The sequence below is a fragment of the Protopterus annectens genome, chromosome 6.part1 (genome assembly GCF_019279795.1).
Source record: "Protopterus annectens isolate FY-2018-M chromosome 6.part1, PAN1.0, whole genome shotgun sequence".
In the NCBI taxonomy this organism is placed as follows: Eukaryota; Metazoa; Chordata; order Ceratodontiformes; family Protopteridae; genus Protopterus; species Protopterus annectens.
Genome location: NC_056738.1, coordinates 43,473,928 through 43,494,572, shown reverse-complemented (window position 1 = coordinate 43,494,572; position 20,645 = coordinate 43,473,928). Strand labels below are relative to the sequence as shown.

At 48.7% G+C, this 20,645-nt stretch overlaps 1 protein-coding gene across 1 annotated transcript in view; it reads left to right on the top strand.

The window, feature by feature from the left end:
- Positions 1-20,645, top strand: part of LOC122805378 (uridine-cytidine kinase-like 1) — a 1,023,926-nt gene that overhangs the window by 477,062 nt on the left and 526,219 nt on the right. The gene's annotated exons all lie outside the window — the stretch shown is intronic.

Below are 20,645 nucleotides of genomic sequence, written 5' to 3'. Positions count from 1 at the left end.
TAAGATAGCTTGTGTGTGTGTTGTAGAGAGGGAGGTAGACAGGTAGCTTTTCTTTATTGTAATTACTCTATTTTTTTTTCCGTTAAGCCCAAAAAGAGCGGGAAACACTATCTCTTGTGTATTTGTTAGTATGTTCCTGTAGCTAGTGAGTGAGTGTAATTCTTTTCAGTATTTTGGTGTTACTGTGGTTTGAGCATGGATAAAGGTTTTAGGAAATGTGTGGTCTGCGGCCACAAATTGCCATCACAGGATGCACACCTTAAATGCATCTATTGTTTGGTACCTTCGCTCCTGGACTCTGGGTGTTCAGTTTTGAGGGGTTTGAGTCCAGGACCCTTAATGAATGCAGGGTTAAGTTGGTCCTCAAAGGTCATCCTCCCTCTTGGTCTTTGAGTGCTTCTCCCTCGGCTCTGATGGCTGAATATGAAAATTGTCCATGGGACTCCAAGTCATCGAAAGAGGGTAGAAAGAGACCTCTTCCTGTCCCTGGTCCTTCTAGTTTGGGTTTGCCAGATATGAAGATCCCATGACCTTCGGGTTCAACGGCTGACCTGGTGCCGACATCAGCTCCATCTCCTCAGAGCCAATCTCCACCAGTGCTGCCAACCAGTAAGGCTTTATCTTCTTCCAAACCCTGTCCATTTAAAGGGGGTACATCTGGTAAAGCCGTTTCTCCCTTCTGTGCCACTGGAGCCATCACCAGAAACTTCCCCCTCCCAGCCCCTGTTCCAAGCTTCTCCTGCTCAGATGTGATGGATGGGTTTATCTTCCTCGAAAAGGCCTTCCATGTCCCCATCAGTGGCATCATCTGTACAGTCATCAAGGTCAATGGGCAGCATCAAAACTTTTGATTTGGAGCATCTGATGAGGTCCTTTCTACAGATTCAGTTAGGACTTGTTCATTCGGGTCTGGCCTAGGTCCCAGACCCCTTAGCTCCTTTTGCTTGACTTCCTCCCTCAGCCCCCCCCCCCCCTGTATCTGAGGTTTAAGGACCTGGCTACATTCCCACCCTTGGGGTCAGCTCTGACTGCTTGGCCATCCTCAGCTCTTCACTGGCCAGTGTCCCTTCCCTTTTTTCATCTATGTCTGTTGAGTAGTCATTAGTCTGATCTGTGACAGCCTGCATTGGTGGGTGTCTGTACTGTCCCCCTGGCGGGGCTATCCAACTCTTCCTCTTCTTCTCTGTCTTTGCCAGAGTGGGAGATCTCAGGGAAGAGGACATGTAAGAGGAAACACCTGCACTCCTGGGAGTAGTCCCTCACTGGAGATACTGAACTTGAAGCAGAAAAGGGGTCCCCTAATTCTCCACAGGATGGTGCCTCTTTTGGCAATGTGTTGGAGCTGCCTCACCAGTACGGAGGTTGGACAAATGAAGTCCCTTCTCTGGAGGAGTCAGTATTCTTGGAGGCCTTCAGCGTAGACCCATCCATGCCTTGGTTTGTTTCCTGTCTGGATGCTGTTATAAACCTAGTGCTCTGGAAGTGTGGAAGGAACCTGACATAAAGCTAATTCCCAAGAAACCGGACAAGATTCTTGCTCCTTCCAAAGATTAGCTGCATTGGTGTAAAGGCCCACCCATAGATGCTGTTGTGGTGATGGCGGCCACCATGGAGGAGATCTCTGAGAGAGCTTCTTGGTCCATCTTTCAAACAGGGATTCTCGAGAGATGGACCATTTGGGGAAGCACTGCTGTGCCTTGGCCACCTTTACACTGAAAGCACTTAATTATTTGTCTCACTTGACAAGGCTTCGACATGATTTGGTCTGATGTGTAAAGGGACTATTAAGACACAGCAGTCTCTAGAGACTCAGAAGATGCTGGAGAGACTGGATATAGAAAGCAGGGTAGATAATGTGTCCATGAGGCCCATTTCAAACACAGCCGATGGTTCATCCTGAGCAGCTGGCTCTGGCATTGGCATACAGCGCCACACTTGGATATGTTTATGTAACTTTGGACTGCTTTGAGGTGCCCCTTTTGATGGCTCTTCTCTCTCTGAGCCAAAAGTCAAGGATACTCTAATGAGGAGTGAGCAAGATGGGAAGACGCTATCCGCCGTAGCGGTGTGCTTTGCCATCCTACAACGGACCTTTTCAAGGATCCAGAAAGGTAAGTAAGTGTTTCTTCAGAAAGTCACAGTAGTTTTCTTAGGACACTCCAGAGGGTCCCCCCTGACATTGGGAGGGGTCATAATGGATGCCGCCTGCAAGGCAAGGGTGGTCCACAGAATTAGGGTTTCTGTGGGGTGTTTTCCAGCAGACCTTTCCAGCGATCTTGAAGTTGTCCGACTGCTCTACTCAGGAGGCATTTGGAGGTCACTTTGCTCTGCACCCAATAGCTTGGGAAGCTATCACCTTGGACACATGGGGTGCTAGGAGTCATATCCAGAGGATGTACTTTTATTCATCTGTTGCAGTATTCTTTACATGAGGGAGTTGCCTGCCCAGGCGGCCCCGACCTCAGCCAGTATACCAAAGTCTTTTACTACTGTGATGTGCATAGTGCATCTGACGTAGGCCATAAAAGTGACGTACGCGCACACCATCCTCAGAGCTACTTTGCCGCCAGTCTGATTATCCGTCCTGGATGCCACTCTGCTGCCAGAACTGTTTTCTTCAATAAAGATAAGTGCCCCATTGGAGAACATTTCTGTCTTTTGCTACTGTTTTTTTCTTGGTTGAGAGTTAATGTCATCCAAGAAGGGGGAGTGTGAGTGTGGAAGGCAGATTCCACACATGGACATCCACTCCCAGTGTCGTCTTTGTCTCTGGCCCCACCACGACCATAACAATTGTTGGATCTGCCAATCGGTCGTGCCTAAAACCCTTCAAAGCCAACTTTCATCCCCTGCTGTTTACTTTGAGTGCCAATGTCTGAAAATTTTAGCTAAAAGCAAGATGGGAGGGTTCCTCGGACCCGATAACCGAGGCTACTAAGCAGAAGCTGCACGTCTCCCTGCAAATGTCTCTCCCGAGGTGCATGATAGCCCAGAGACATAGTACATTTTAGATCCGGATCCACAGGCCAAGCCAGTTTTACAGGCGGCCTTAGAACTGGATGCCAGCACGTCCAGAGAGGCCTCACAAACATCTGGTCTCGATGTCCAGGGGGAACCAAGCCTCATCGTGTTGCAATGCCCTAGAGGGATCACTCAAACTGTAGTGACGGAAGATGAATCGGATTTGCTAGAGTGTAGGCCTTTGTCCGGTCCTCCCTCTTTACATCAGATGGACACTCCTGCAAAGGAAAAGCAGAAAATAAAGTATTCCTTACTTCCACCAGACCCTCAGACAAAGTGGCAACATTTTGCTCAGGGCTTGTTCAAGGTCTACCTCTGGTTCCCCTCCCTCTCCTGGCCTGCTTCCCCCCAAAAAAGGGTCAGATCGCAAGCTACTTCAGAGGAAGATTCTTCCTTTGATGAGGACAATGATTCTTTAGCTTACTCCTCTCAAATCCCTTCCCCCTTGGACTGTGCTTCCCCAGCGAAAGACTCCAATGGGACAGACTCCCCTTTGGAGTAGATTTTGTTTGATGAAACCATCTCAAAGATGAGAGACTACTTTAAAGGGGACAGCTCACAAATGTCTAAGGTCCAGAGGAGATGCTATGATTGCCTGCAAGTGGAGACCCCTGATCCTTCAGCTATACTTCTGGTTATCCCTGCCTTTCTGGATGCCTTTGCCTCCACATCCCTACAACCCTGACTCACAACCTCCGGCCCCTAATAAGCCAGATAGATATATTACAAAGTGCCTCAGGACTGCAACTTCCTTTTTAAAGCCCCTGCGGCAGACCCCTCTGTCATCTCTGTAGCTTCTGATAAGGCATCAAGATCCCTTCCTTCCACTTCTCTTCTCCCCTTGGACAAGGACAGTAGGCAGCTTGAGAGGCTAGGGAAGAAAATGTACACCCCAGCAACTTTAGCCATCAAGGCTTTGAATTACCAGACCCACATGACCAAGTACACCACGGAACTCATGGCTCAATTGTCCAAGATAGTATCTGACATGTCAAACTCAGAGAATAAAGCCTTGGCATCTTCCCTTATTGCTGTATACCCTCAGGTGGCCTGACACACTATCAGATGCAGCTACAATGCAGTTGAGGCTACCTCCAGAGCTGCAGCTTCATCCTCAGCATTAAGAAGGTTTGCCTGTTTGAGGCTTCAACCCCTTCCTGAGGACATCAAGGCGAAGCTCATGGATGCTCCCCTTGCAGCCCTTTCCCGATGGAACAGACTCTTCCTCTTGACTCCTCAGGACTACGTTGCAAAATCCCCCTCTCCCTACACCTACCCTTGTCCCTTTCCGCCTGGGAATCCATAACTCAAAACGCCTGGGTCCTGAGCATCATCAAACATGGATACTCTATGGTTTAGCACATGGTGCCTCCCTTCAGGGGTATCCTCAACCTCCATCAGACCAGAAACCTCTCTTCCTCCAGATATTGGAAAACCTGTTGGGATAGGGTACAATACAACCTGCGCCCCCCCCCCCCAAAAAAAGGAACAGGTTTTTATTCTCTTATGTTTCTAGTTCCCAGAAAGGAAGGGCTGTGGAGACCCATCCTCAACCTTTCTGTCCACACCTTCCTTCAAAATGCTGACTCATCAGACCCTGTTCCCTCTGATCCTTCCACACACCTTCCTGGCACTTTCAATTCTCTGTCTTGCCTTTTGATCTTTCTACATCCCCAAGAGCTTCACAAAATGTTTAGCACCAGTGGTTGCTTTCTGCATACTCCAAGGCATTCAGATCTTCCCTTACCTGGACAATCTCCTGTTGCAGGCCAACACCCCGGAGGAACTGGGGAGCAACCTCCACTTAGCCATAGCATCCTACAATGCCTATGATTCACTATCAACTTCGGGAAAAAATCTATTCTTATCCCTTCACAAGATTATACCTTTCTAGGATGCAGATTCCAAACAGACAAAATTATGGTGTCTCTCCCACCTCAAAAGACTCAGGACCTCTGTCAAACCTTCTCAGAGACTCTTCCCCTAAACCATTTGTCTGCAAGACAATTTCTCAGAATCCTAGGACTGATGGGCCTCCACCATACCTATGCTAGCCCTGGCAAGGCTCCACATGAGGAAATTCCAATGATTCCTGAAATCTATGTGGCTTCAACATGCCCACCTGCTGGAATTTCCTATCCCACCTACTACCTTGTCTCAAGAAGGAGCGCCAGTGGTGGATACAGCAACTGTCCATAAATCCAGGACTTGCCATTCACCCATTGCCTCCAACTCAGGACCTGTACAATAGATGCTTTGGATACAGGTTGGGGAGCAGCTCTGGTCCCACACACAATTCAAGGACAATGGACCCCCTCTCAGGGAAAGGATCACATAAATGTAAAGGACATGAAGGCACTGATCCTAGCCTTTCAGTCCTTCCAGCACCATCTTGAGGCCAGGATGGCTGCAAATCTACACAGGCAATATGACTGTTCTGTGGTATGTAAACAAGTGGGGGGGGGGCAGGATCCTACCTCTTATGCAGATTAGCCTTACAAGTTTGGGAACTAGCACGCCAACTTCAATTTCTCTACAGGTAGTCTGTATCTCTTCCAATCAGAACTCTGTGACAAACACACTGTGCAGATCCAAAACACAGGGCCATGAAAGGATGCTTCACAGGGATGTGTTCCTGGATGTAGTCCACCAGTGGGGTATTCCTTGTTTGCCTCCCCTCTAAACAAACAACTTCCAACATTTTATGCCAAAGAACCACATCCTCAGGCATGGAAAGTGGATGCCTTATCAATTTCATGGAATAGGAAGTTTCTTCATGCATTCCCTCCCCAGCCACTCATTCCAAAAGTCCTGCTGAAGATTCAACAGGACAGACAGAAAATCTTGCTGGTGACTCCCTATTGGCCAATACAGCACTGGTTCCCCCTTCTGCACCTAGCCAAGGGCAATCATCACAAATTAGCTCACAGAGTGGACTTGCACAGAATAAGGGCCCCCCTCATCCACCTACACCTGGAAAGTCTTCAACTGACCGTGTGGATGGTAGAGCTCTGATACCCTTTAGATACCTTTTCTCTGAGGATGTGCTTCAAGTCCTGCAGGAGGTCAGGAAACCCAATACAAAGATATCTTGCCTTTCCAAATGGAATAGATTTTCTATTTGGTGTCTTGCTAGAAACCGGGACCCGCTTACGGTGAATCTCCAGTAGGTTCTTTCATATCTGTGTGAATTGCTCCTTGCTGGCTTAGCTTACTCTTCAATAAAAGCACATTCATCAGCTATCTCTGCATGTATGCCCCTTTCACCTCCTTAGCTTCTAGATTTGAGGCCAAACGGTTCCTCAAAGGCATCCTCCACATTAGACCCCCCAGTAGACCTGTGCCACCCCCCCACCCCCAGATCTTAACTTTGTGCTAGAGAAACTGACCCCTAGCATCTTTTGAGCCAGTCTCCTGTAGCTCCCTCAAACACTATATCTGGAAAACTGTTCTCCTGATCGTCATAACCTCTGCCAAACGGGTCTCCGAGCTCCAGCCTCTGATGGCTTCTCCACCCTTCTTGGTCTTCCACAAAGACAGGGTTTCTCTTCGCATCAACCCTTCTTTCATGCCAAAAGTAGTTAGAGTTGTCCTTAAACCAGGCCATTCAGTTGCCAACTTTTTTTCTCTTTTCCCCAAAACAATAGTGAGCGAATCCTGCACACATTTGATGTGATGGCTTTACCTTCACAAAGCTAAACCTTTTAGAAAATCAGACCAACTATTTGTGTCTTTCGGTTTACTATTGTTTATTCGAATGGAAAAACATTTTCCGTTCAAATAAACGAATGGTAATACCGAAGGTAAAAAAAAATAACTTACACAATGTCGAACCAAATGCTCGACGCATTTGATTCGACATTGTTGTTGAAACCACCACGTGATAGCTGTATATGAGCTGATGTAAATCAAACTCCTATACAGCTATCGTGTTTTTGCAGGGGGATAAGCCCCCCTGCGCCCCCCCCCCACACACCCGCTACTTATATATTCTACCTCTGAGATCGCACTACAGTGGGGATGTGGATGAATTTCCACTCCCCATTGTACCGCGATCTCCATGCAGATAGTCAATTTCCACTTATGCAAATGCAGTTGTGCATTCGCATAAGTGGAGTTGACTGGTGGAAAAGTGCTTGTGCGTTCGACATTCTGTTTTTCGGCACATTGCAGCCGATAGAATGTCGTTCGCACAAACAATAGTAAAACGTGTCTTTCCACCCTAGGGCTCTGGGATTGCCTGTATCCCAGACAGACCATCTCCAAATGGATCTCCAAATCCATCTCTTTTTGCTATGCCTACAATGGAAAATCCCTTCCCTGCTCAATCAAAGCTCATTCTACAAGAGCAGTGTCCTCCTCAGAGGCTTTCCTCAGGGGACTAGACACCAACTCCATTTTAGAAGCAGCAGCTTGGACCTCTGTCCACACTTTCTCCAAACACTACAAACTGGATTATATTTCCAGATCCAGGACTGGATTTGCCAGGGCCATTCTTCATGGTTTCCTGGAAAATTCTTCCACTACCATTCTTCATGGTTTCCTGGAAAATTCTTCCACTACCATTCTTCATGGTTTCCTAGAAAATTCTTTAACTACCTCCACCTCACTTTTTGCATGAACTTTCATATTCTCCCTCATGTAAAGAATACTGCAACAGATGATTATAAGGACATAAATTAGTTGTGTAAGAACTTACCATAACGATAAATGCCCTTCCCTTCTCTGTTGCAGTATTCTCACCCTCCTTCCTCAGTGCCTTCTGTTCTTGGATGTATTGACTCTCTATCCCTTGGACTCTCTCTCCTCCTGGGGCTTCACTTCAGAGGATGGTGCATGCATATGTCACTTTTATGGCCTACGTTCGATAGCAGCCTACGTCTGTTTGCAGAAGTCCTCCTTCAAATCAGTGTTTTGGAGATAAATGGTGGCCCTCCTCATGTTTCAGGCTTCTCTGGACGTTTTTCCAAAGGTGTGATTGCAGTTCAGATGGAAAATGTCAGTCTGGAATCTGAACAAGTGGGGGGGGAGCACATTCTCATCCTCTTTGTCAAGAGGCTGTGAGGGTTTGGCAATGGGTGATTTCTTCTCAGCTGTTTCTGGTGGCAGCGCACATCCCAGGAAAATCCAATTTTCTGCAGACATCCTTAGCAGGAGCATTCTATTACCTCATGAATGACCCTAAATTCGTGGTTTACTACTCTAATAGTTTTGGAGTTGGGGCCCTCCCTATTGCGACCTTTTCACCTCCCCATCCAACACCAAGTGCAGCAGTTAATATACACTAGATCCCCCTCTGGGACATTCACCTAGGGATGCTCTGCTGCATGCTTGGCTTCTGGGGCTCCTGTACACATATCCCTGCAGTTCCTTTACTGATATAGTTTCTTCAGAAAGCAGCCCGCTGCAGAGTCTTTGTGATCCTCATAGCCCACCTTTGGCCTTCTCAGGTGTGGTTTCCCTTCCACTGGCCTCTTCTGAAGTACCCTCCTTTGGGTACTGGATCACATCCTAGGTCTTATTTCTCACACAGCAGATCTAGATCCCCCAGACCTGCAGTCCCTCAAGTTAACTGCATGGTTTCTCCAGTTCCCTTGAAGCCCAGAAATCCCAGGCTTTCACAGACTGTTCATATTTTGTCCTCATCTCACAAACAGGAAGCTTTATCCTAGTAAATGGAGGAGGTTTATTATATGGGGAAAGTCTCACAATCTTGACCCCTTACTCTGCCCCCCTTGGATTCTGTTTTTGATTTCCTCACTGAGTTATTTCAGTCAGGCTCTAGTTTTTTGAAGATTAAAGTACAACTGGCAGCTATTTCTAATTTTCATATTGGCAGAGATAACGTGCCTCTAGCTTCCCTTAAGGTATCCAAGGCATTCCTTAAGGGTACTTTTTTGCTACATTCCCCATCCCCTCCCTGGGATCTGAATTTTGGGGTACAGGTCCTTGCAGGTCATACATTTGAACCTTCAGCTACTTCTGACTTGAAGATTTTGTCTTGGAAAACTTTATTTGTGGTAGTAGTTACTTCTGCCAGGAGGGTTTCAGAAATGCAAGCCCTTGACTCTTTACCTCCTTATCTGTTTAATCATAGAGAGGGTTTCCCATTTGTCCAATTTTTTTTTTACCTGAGGTAGCTTCTGAGAACAACCTTAACAGTTCCATTCATCTTCCTGTGTTCTCTCCCAGTTTCTCCAATAAAGGAGAATAGTTGCTTGGACGTTTATAGACAACTGAGGTTTTATCTAGAATCTTGCAAAAGGTTCCAGGAAGTCTAGCCTGTGAAGATAGGTGAAGGCCATCAGCCTAGCTAGACCGTATTTAGTAGATCATTTTGTCATTTGTAAATATTAATGTAAGCCACAGGTTTGTTCTCTTAAATGTGAAAAGACTGTATTGGATGTTAAAGTGAAAAGAAATGTAATAGTGCACTCTGCTGTAAGAAAGCTGGTAAGTCAAGCATTGTGAAATTCTTTGATCTAAAACTCGGAACCAAGATGTCTAGAGGGAGGCATTCTGCCTATTGTTTTGAGGCCAGAGTTAATGGCTAGAATTTACATGTATATATTTTTTTTATTGCTCTGGCTTCCTGACAAGCTGCAAAATCCAAAGGGCTATTAACCTCTGAGTTTCTGTTAGCCTGGGAACCAGAAAGAAATGATGTAATCTGAAATGAATCCGTGGTACTGTGTTATCAAATTAAGGACAGAAAGAATGAAGGCATTTAACATTTGATCTGAAGTAGGGAGTTCATTTGTCAGCAACCTATGGGTCTTGGATCCGATATCGGAACCGAGCCGGCAACTTGTTTCAAGCTAATGGATCCGAACTCCTAGATCCTCCCCTCACCCATAATCCCCTGCTAACCCTCCATGACCTCAGATCTAGTTTGCCGCGCTTGTGGATAGCTGGATTCCTGTGAGCTCGACTAGTTATTTGGCAGTTGAGTTTGATTTTTCTGTCAACTTTCTTCTTTTTTCACAAAAATATAAAGTGTGTAAGTGTTAGGTTCCCTGTAGAATAAAAATTATTTTTCTTTTAAGTAGTTTTTTCCCTCCCTTCGCTGGTCATTACAGTGTGTGTGTGTGTGTGTGTGTGTGTGTGTGTGTGTGTGTGTGTGTGTGTGTGTGTGTGTGTGTGTGTGTGTGTGTGTGTGTGTGTGTGTGTAACATTACTTTTTCTTTTAAGTATGGCTGAGGCCCCAGAAGCCATTTTTTCTAAATGTACCGAGTGTGGCCATAAGCTCTCCCCGGCTGATGGCCACACTCTGTGCGTTCGGTGCCTTGGGGTTGAACACCTCACCTCAGGCTGTACCATTTGTGCAGCGTTCAACCCCAGGGCACTGAAAAACCGGAGGTCGAAGCTGGTCTTGGCGGGACTTTTACCCCCGGACTCAGCTCCGGCCTCCGCTGCTCCCGTGGCTCCACCACAGGCTGTGGTTGCTGCCATTCCTGCCCCCCTTCCTCCGTCCAGGACTCAAACTCCCGCTAAAGCACCGGAGGACAGGGAGGCCAGGAGGGAGAAACGGAGAGAGAAGCACCACAAGCGGCGGGCCGAGACCTCCGCTTCGGCCCCGCCAGCTAAGCGGGCTTCTCCCTCCACTGCTTCTAGGTCTCCTCCTCCTCGGCTCCGATCCCCTTGTTTCTCCCCAGGGCCCGAGGAGGAGGAGGCCCGATCTCCATCGAGGTGACATTCCAGGCCTGCCTCGGTGACCTCTTCGAGATCGACTTTCAGTATGTCCGATGCAGACTTGGACCGGATGATGCGAAGGTTCATCCAGGCCCAGCTGCAGATGGGAGTGCTCTTGCCCCCCCCCCCTTCGGGGGGGAGCTCGACACCTTTTTTCCATCCTATTGCTCCTTCTCCGACCCGCTATCTGGGCTCTGAGCGTTCAGAGCCGAGCAGCGTTGGAGCCAGGGGTGGGTTGGCGCCGACAGTACTTGGTACTTCAGATCCGACCCTGCCCTCGAGCCTGTCGGATCCGACCTCTCGGAGCCGTGGCCCGAGCTTCGGATCCGAGGGATTCAGTGAGCCTTCGGCTCCGTCCAGGTCGGAGCGCACTGGTCCTTCGGATCCGATGGTCTTGGCACCGGTTCCGATCCTTTCATCGGATCCGAGTGGGAGCCGACTCTCTGAGCCTAGAGAGAGTGGTTCCCCCTCGGCTTTCGATGTTGTGGAGAGGGCTCTGTTGAGAGCATCCGGACCCCCTGTCCTTGTCTCGGCTCCTCCCTGCACTCCCTCTCTGCTGGACCAGGCTTCCATCACCTGGCCAAAGGGACAGCCTGCTTCAATGTCCCAGATTGTTCCATTGGAACAGGATGTTGCTGGCGAGGCCTCCTCGGACAGCCCCCCCCCCCGAGGAAGTGCCCCGCAAGCATAAGTGCAAGAGGAGGCACGTGGACTCCCCTGAGTCCTTAACTGAGGACACTGACTTGGAGGAAGGGGAAGGCTCCCCAAGATCACCCCCTGAGGATGTCTCCTTTGGAGACATCATGGAGATGCTGAGGATCAGAGGTGGGTGGTCTGCCCCCAAGTCTTCCTCCGACGAATCCGTGTTTCTGGAGGCATTCGAAGCAGGCCCGTCTACCTCTTGGGTGTCCCCTCCGGCCGACCCCTTGGTGGACCTCATTACCACCAGGGCGTGGAAGGATCCGGGCACCGTGGAGCCAGTACCAAAACGCCCAGACAGAATACTAAGTCCCCCCTCAGACCGGTCGTACTGGAGCAAGGACCCCCCGTAGATGCCATATTGACGGCGGCAGCCACGAAGAGGGAACTAGCTCAGGAGAGCCCCCTCAGTCCATCCACCGAGCAAGGAGTCCCACTTGATGGACCGCTTAGGGAAGCGAGTTTTTAGTTCAGCGACCTTCTCGGTAAGGTCTCTGAACTATACGGCACATGTCATCAGGATGCAGCGGGATCTTATCAAAGAATACGCTGCCTCCCCCCCTGAGTCCATGTCGGCGGAGGACAAGCAATTGTATGCCACCCGAATGGCCACTCTGAGATCAATTTCAAATACCTCTATGCGGCTATTGTCCCACGCCACCGAGGGAGCCGCTAGGGCTAGCGGAGCAGGCCTAGTCATGAGACGTCAGGCCTGGCTCCGTCATTGTGACTTTGTGGAGCCTTTTAAAGCGTCTTTTGCGAATGCCCCTTTCGATGGTTCTGCCCTGTTTGGCAAAACTGTTCGCGAGACACTTGTCCAGAGCGAGAAAGACAGGAAGACGTTGTCTGCCGTCTGAGTCCGCTTCTCTGCTCCCCAGCGGTCCTTTTCGAAGAACCAAAAGGGTCAGAAGAAGATGTGGTTCTGGAAATCGCAACATTCCCAACCCGCTCCGGACAACCAGTCCTTCCGTGGCAGAGGAGGACAGGGAGGACGCCGCCCCAGGGGCAGGGGGCTCTGAGAAACTTTGGGTCCAGAGAACCTTTCTCTGAACGGCCCACGCAGCAGCCCTGAAGGGTTGCCCGGCTGCTCCACTCTGGAGGCAGTCGGGGGGGCGCTTCTCAGAGCATCTAGCGGCATGGGAGTCCATCACGACAGACCGCTGGGTGCTTCGGATTATATCCAGGGGGTACAAAATACCATTACTCCATGTCCCCAAATTCAAGAACCTCCCCGATATACCACCCGATCAGATGGAGGCCGCAGCTGTAGAAATTCAGCAGCTGCTAAGAAAAAGACCGATCCAGCCCGTCCCCCAAGACCAGCTCGGATTAGGGTTCTACTCCAGATTCTTTTTGGTGCCAAAAAAGACTGGGGACTTGAGACCGATTCTAGACCTTTCCTGCTTGAACGTGTCGGTAACCAAGGAAAAATTCCGAATGGTCACTCTTCAATCTATTCTCCCCCTTCTAAGGGAGAATGATTAGATGTGCTCTATAGACCTCAAGGATGTGTGCTACCACATTCTAATGGACAGACGATCCAGGAGGTTCCTCCGCTTCCGGCTGGGAGCCAGTCACTACCAGTTCAGGGTCCTTCCCTTTGGCCTCACCACAGCCCCCAGGGTGTTCACCAAGGTATTAGCAGTGATTGCGGCCCACCTGAGACTCCAGGGAATACAGGTCTTTCCGTACCTGGACGACTGGCTCCTGACCGCCCCAACAAGACATCTACTTTGCTCAGCCAGAGATTTCTTTCTCCGCCTAGCCCCACAGTTAGGCATCACCATCAATGCCAACAAATCCCTTCTGGCCCCTACACAAGTCATAGAATTCATAGGAGCCAGAATAGACACCAGAGAGCTACAAGCCTTTCTAACGTCCGAGAGAATTCGGAATTTGCAACTCCATGTGCGGGCTATCCTCCAATCAGAGACCCCACCAGCAGAATTGGTCCTGAGGGCACTGGGCTCCATAGCGGCAGCGATTACGCTCCTTCCATGCGCCCGTCTGAACATGTGGATACTGCAATGGTCCCTTCTAGTGCAATGGTCCTTTCTGTCCCTTCCTCTTCACCACCCCATTGCTATCAGCAAGGTTTGCAGGAGGGCTCTATTATGGTGGCTCCATGCTTCGAACCTCCATACGGGCCGTCCCTTCTGCACCTCTCCCCCTCTCGCTACGGTGACCACGGACGCCTCCCGCCTCAGGTGGGGGGGGGGCATTATTCAGGCAGGACGGTCCAAGGCACGTGGAACAACACAGAGACCTCCCTGCATATCAACGTTCTGGAGATGAGAGCGGTGCTGTACGCGTTGCAAGCACTTCAGAATCTCCTCCCCATAGGAACGATTGCAATTCAGTCGGACAACATGTCGGTTGTCTGGTACATCAACAAACAGGGGGGAACCAGATCTTACCCTCTATGCCGCGAAGCCATGAGAGTGTAGGAATGGGCGATCTCCACCAGCTGCTTTCTGATTGCAACGCACATTCCAGGGTGGACCAACATCCTAGCGGACAAACTCAGTCGCACCCTTCTTACCCCGTACGAGTGGTCTCTCAATCCACTAGTAGCGAAGCAGCTATTCGCAATATGGGGGCAACCCTGCTGCGATCTTTTTGCGTCTCCCTCAAACACCAAATGCGGCAATTTCTTCGCTCTGATTCCCCCTCCAGGGGAAACTCCAAGAGACGCTCTGGTGCATGCTTTGCCACCCGGTCTACTTTATGCCTATCCTCCTCTACCCCTGATGCTGCAACTCTTACAGAAAGCCTCGCGGTTGGGGAGCAGGATGATCCTCATTGCCCCATTCTGGCCTTGGCAAATTTGGTTCCCTTACCTGTGGTCTCACCTAGTGAATCCTCCTTGGATTCTGGATCCCAGTCCGGATCTAATCTGCCATCCGTCAGGCTTACCGAACCCAAATCTGGACAATCTGAAACTGACAGCTTGGTTGCTCCAGTTCCACTCCTAGTTAGGACTCCCGGTATCTCTTCACCAGTCAACATCCTTGTGGCAGCGCATAAGCCCTCCACCAGGAAAGTGTACCGCAGTAAATGGAAACGTTTCTCCATCTGGGCGGAGCATCATGATCTAGATCCCTTTACGGCTCCTCTTCCGTCCATATTAGACTTCCTAACCGAACTTTTTCAGGAAGGCGCTAGTTGCTCAACCGTCAAAGTGCAATTGGCAGCCATCTCACATTACCATGTGGGACATGATACAGGGCCTTTGATGTCAGCCAAGTTGTGTAAAACCTTTCTCAAGGGCACCTTCTTGCTTAGACCCCCTATAAAAGAAGCCGTACCACCGTGGGATCTTTCACTAGTTCTTCAAGCCTTGACTGCTCCACCTTTTGAACCCGCTGCTTCAGTAGATCTCAAATTCTTGTCCTGGAAAACAGCATTCCTTGTAGCCATCACTTCTGCAAAAAGAGTTTCGGAGCGTCAAGCTCTTTCTGTGAAACCTCCTTATTTGATCTTTCACCCGGACAGAGTGTACCTCAGGATCAATCCCTCTTTTCTTCCCAAAATAGCATCAGAAACCAATATAAATCAATCCATAAATTTATCGGTTTTCTTCCCTAACTATCAGAATAAAGGAGAGTACAAGCTGCACTCATTAGATGTTCATAGGCAGCTACGCTTTTATACTCATAGAACAGCTGGTCATAGACAATCCGACCAACTGTTCGTTTCCTTTGCCAAATTTAATTTGGGGAAAGCAATGTCAAAAGTATCTCCATCACGCTGGATTTCTCAATGTATCCTATTGGCTTACCAAGCCTCTGGGAGACCCGCACCTGAAGGAGTTTGCGCACATTCCACTCGTTCCATGTCTACTTCTGCGGCCTTCAAGTCTAGAGTCCCATTGGATGATATTTGTTCGGCAGCCACTTGGGCTTCATCTCATACCTTTATTAACCACTACAAACTGGACGTGATTTCTAGAGGGAGAGCATCCTTTGGCTCTGCGGTGCTTCGCAATATCCTTCCATGATGGCCACCGAAGGTTCAGGTAGCTGGGGACTCTGTCCCACAGGTTGCTGACAAATGAACTCCCTACTTCAGATTAAAAAGTTATGTACTCACCATAACGTTCCATCTGAGTAGGTAGCTTCGTTTGTCTGCAACCATCCCCTCCTCCTTCCCCCTGGCCTTCTTCGGATCTATCTTAGTTGGATACCCGTTTTGGGTATATATTGAGGGGCAAACTCGATCTGAGGTCATGGAGGGTTAGCAGGGGATTATGGGTGAGGGGAGGAGCTAGGAGCTTGGATCCATTAGCTTGAAACAAGTTGCCGGCTCGGATCCGATATCGGATCCAAGACCCACAGGTTGCAGACAAATGAAGCTACCTACTCAGATGGAACGTTATGGTGAGTACATAACTTCTTATTTTGAGAACATCCAACTCACCAGCACTCTGCCTGTGTTCGATATGTAAGTTTATTTTAGAACTGTGTTTTCTCTTAGATATAGCTAGGAACTGGGAAGATTAGATTAGTTTTCTTTTTTCTTTATTGATGTCAGAACTTTTCTACTGCATTATTTTTTAAGTATTTCTCTGTGATCTCTGAACTATTGACTAGCACTGTGTAGTAAGAAGTATTGTCTTGTGTTTTCATCATATATTAAATATTTTTAAACCTTTCAACTGTGGCTGTTTTGTGTAGAGAAAATTTATGCTCTAGAGTACATTGCATGTATATAGTGATACTGGCCAAGCCACTCCCAATAAGCCTTGACTGTTCAGTTGCACTTACCATTTGGATAGTAATATTGCACAGTATAATTGGACACCCTTTCATAAGGGCCTTCTAGCAGCTGATAAATATTAGTGGGTGGTGGCAAGTAGTACTACTGTATAGTCTGGGTAAAAGGGGCACAGTTGGAGAACCTGTGCCAGCCTTCCCCAGGAGTGTGTTTGTGTCCCTGCCCAAGTAGCTCACACACACACACACACACACACACACACACACACACACACACACACACACTTTGAGATAAGAGTTATACAGAACCACAAAATACTGGCTGGGCAAAGATGGTGCTTTAGGTTTTAGCTTGCCCACTAGGCTGAGATCTGGACCCTATAGCTGTGCCAGTCGGAAGTCTTATTGGAGACCTGGAGAGAAAGGGAGAAATCAGCCCCAGACTGACTGTGATCTCTGTGTGCTCTTAAGGGAAGTTGTGCTTTACTGTGTGTGAATTTATTATCCTTTCCTATATGGGCGCCTCTCACTGGTGTTGGTGATGAGGATTGAGGCTCCTTGATTGCTGGGCCAGTGCATGGACATCACATATTAATTGGTGGCAGTGGTGGGATATCTACACCACATATTAATTGTTTGGCAAATTACTAATTGGCTTGTAGTTGTGTCAGTAGTGTGAATTCCTGTAGCTTGTGTACAGTGTTCTGTGAAGGTGTTTTTGTACTCTGAATCAGCCACACAGTGAATACTCAAGAGTTCAGATCATAATTGTTTTATTTCTTTTGTTAGCTTAGTTAGGGAGTGCAGGCAGCATGTCAGCAGAGGAGTACGGAAAGCTGACAAGGAGCCAGCTGGCTGAGATGTGCCAGGCTAGGGGACTGGTGCATTGAAACCTGACTAAGGCAGACATGATTGCAGCTTTGGCCACAGCTGCATCAGAAAACAGCAACCAGGACGATGATCAGACCGGCAGTGGAGATGTACCACACACAGAGAATGGACAGCTCAACCTTTCTGCAGAGGGCTTAAAAATCCATCTGGAGCTAAAGAGACGTGAGTTGGAGGCCAGGTGTTTGGAAATAGAAGCAGCTGAGAGACTGAGGCATCTAGAGAGTGAGGACAATGAGAAACTGTGACGTTTGCAATCCATGGAGAATGAGAAACTGCTACGCCTGGAAGCTAAAGAAAGGCAGAGGCAGCATGAAAAGGAGATGCTGACTCTTTTCCAGAGTCATGGAGGTAATGGGGAGGGGAGTAATCGGACCCCAAAAGCACAAAAGGTCAGATTTCTTCCGCAGTTTACAGAGGGGGATAATTTTAATAGTTTCATTCACATGTTTGAGAGGGTATGTAAACAGTATGATGTTGATCAAAGGCTCTGGGTATGGTTCCTGACCCCCTTACTCCATGGCAAAGCTGTAACTGTAGGAAAAAGTTTTGTGCGCATAGACGCAAGGCAGATGAAAGTGTGCGTGAATATGTTGCTGAACTGAACACTTATTCTCATAGGTGGGTGAGTGGATGTCAGGTCAGCACTTTTGAAGGGCTGGCAGACCTTTTGGTGCAGGAACAAGCCCTTAGCACTTTGCGTGAGGACATGAGGATTTGGTTAGCTGGTAGACAATGTGCTACTTCAGATGAGTTGGGGAAGAAGAGAGACCTATACCTAGCAAGCAGGGCATCCCTGCACAGGAAAGGGACCCCCAGTACTGCTCATGTGTCTAAAGGAACCCATGGTGGGCAGCACAGACTGCCCCAACAGAATCTGCCAGTAGCAGGGGAAGCCACTAGTCCAGGTACACGTCCAGGACCTAGGGTTAAATGTTTTGAATGCAACTAGTGGGGCCATGTGGCATACAGATGTCCACGGAGGCAAGGTGGGGAGCAAAAGGTGAGAGAGCCAGTAAGTGGGAAGGACAAAATACCAATAGTAGGTTGTCTGGAGACAACAAGAGTACCGAACTACCATCCTGCAGATTTCCTGATAGGGAAGAATTTGGATGAGGCAGTACCATGTGTTAATTCAGTTACAGTCAGGCTAGGAGACAGGCATGTGGGTCTGGTAGCCTGGGGGAGACACCGACAGACTGCATGCTTACAGCCAGGATTGGTGAGGTGGTTATTTCAGGGAGGGAGCTACTCTGTAGCAGTAGGACTGAACGTGAACCACAGCTGCTTGTGGGTACTGATGTTCTCTTGGACAAAGTGACTGCAAAGGTAAAGGTGAATAGTAGTACCCAGGCTGACAGTGAGGCACCACTGTCAGAGGATGCCAGACTTCTGTGGAAGGGGAGCTGGGAAGGGTTGCAAAGAGAGTTGAGACAGGCTCAGCTCTCAGACCCTACATTGCAAGGCCTGAGGCAGGTAGCTAGGGAGGCACCTGATTCTCAAGGGAGGGGGGATTCTGTGTACTGGGACAAAGGGTTACTGTATAGAGAGTGAACCCCCGAGGGAGGGCTATAAGGTGAAGAGGGTACAGCAGTTGGTAGTGCTAGAGCCTACCGTCTGGCTCTTCTATCCATAGTCCATGATATTCCCTTTGCAGGTCATATGGGCATAAAACGTACAAAGAGACATATTCTGCAGATCTTCTGTTGGCTTGGAATTTTCCAGAGATGTAACAGGGTACTGCAGGACCTGTGAGCAGTGCCAAAAAGTAGGCAAGCCGGGATACAATGTGAGTGCTCCTTTGCCTGTGATTGAGGAACCATTTCAGAAGGTAGCTATGGATATTGTGAGGTCTCTGAGTACCCCAAGTTCCACAGGGAAAAAGTATATCCTAGTGGTAGTGTATTATGCTACACGATACCCTGAGGCAGTGGCTTTGTCCTCCATTGAGGCAGAAAAGGTGGCATATGCTTTGTTAGAGATTTCCAGCAGGGTAGGTTTCCCAAAAGAAATACTGACTGACAGAGGTGCCAATTTCATGTCAGACCTGCTGGCTTCTCTGTGGAAGTACTGTGGGGTTAAGCACATGTAGACCACCCCCTACCATCCCCAGACTAATGGTCTTGTTGAGAGGTTAAACTGTACAATCCAAGTCCATGCTATGGGCATTTGCAGACCAGTTTAAGAGGGAGTGGGACAAATATTTGCCCCATCTGTTTGCTTACAGAGAGGTTCCCCAGGAATCCACAGGTTTTTCACTCTTTGAGTTGTATGGGCATAGGGTGAGGGGACCTCTAGATTTAATTCGAGATGAGTGGGAAAGTGAGTGTGAAGCTCACAAGGAGTCTGTTGTGGCATATGTCCTAAACCTCAGGACAAGGCTCTGGGAACTCATGGGCTTGGCCAAGGAGAACCTGGCAGAAGCCCAACAATAGAAACAGGTATGGTATGACAGCAATGTTCGAGCTAGAGAGTATGCTGTAGGGCAGCAGGTAATGGTTCTCATTCTTGTCAGACACAAGCTGCAAGCAGCTTGGGAGGGACCTTACAAGGTGGTAAGAAATGTAAGTGATGTTAACTACATGGTAGAACTGCTAGGCAGGAGCACAACTTGTACCATGATAGGGAGGCTCTTGTGCTGAGCATTTGCAGCGGATTGCAGGAGGAGTCTGAGATCCGGTGACTGATCTCTTCAGTGAGGCTCGGACTGACTCCTCAATGATAGGAATAGCAAATGTCCCAGCACGTATCTCCTACCCAGGTTGGAGAAATCCGAGCAGTGTTACAGGAGTTTGGGGACATGTTTAGTGGGAAACCAGGGTGCACCCACCTGGTGCAGTACCAGGTGGGTACAGGACCCCAAAGGCCCATTAGGCAGGCTCCTTATAGTGGGCCTGAGAGAGGCAAACAGACTCTGAGGGAGGTGATACAGGAAATGTTGGAACTAGGGGTAATTCAAGAGTTCAACAGTCCCTGGGCTTCCCCAGTGGTGCTGCTGCCAAAGAAGGATGGCAGCACCAGGTTCTGTGTGAACTACAGGAAATTAAATAGTCACACAAGAGTTAGATGCTTACCCCATGCCTAGGACAGAAGAAGCCCTAGAGCAGCTGGGTGGGGCTTAGTATCTTACAACTATTGATCTAACCAAAGATTACTGGCATGTGCCCTAGACTCCCAGTGCTAGAGAGAGGTCAGCCTTTGTGACTCTTTTTGGCTTGTATGAGTTCACAAAGCTGCCCTTTGGGATGAAAAAATACCCCAGCAACTTTCCAGAGGCTGGTAGATCATATCCTAGCAGGAGGGTTTGCCCTTGCTTACCTAGATGATATTGCCATCTACACTCATTCCTGTCAGGGAGGTGGTGGGCAGACTACAGAAGGCAGGGTTGACTATTAAGCTGAGAAAATGTCGGGGTGGGTATGGCAGAAGACTCCTTCCTGGGACATAGTGGGGAGTAGTAAGATCAGGCCAGAACCTGCCAAAGTAGAAGCCATTCAGGCATGGCCCTGCACCTATTACCAAAAAAGCAGGTGAGGGCATTCTTAGGGACAGCAGGGTACTACAGAAAGTTCATCCCCAGTTATAGTACCATAGCTGCTCCCCTCACAGACCTGACAAGGAAGAACTGGC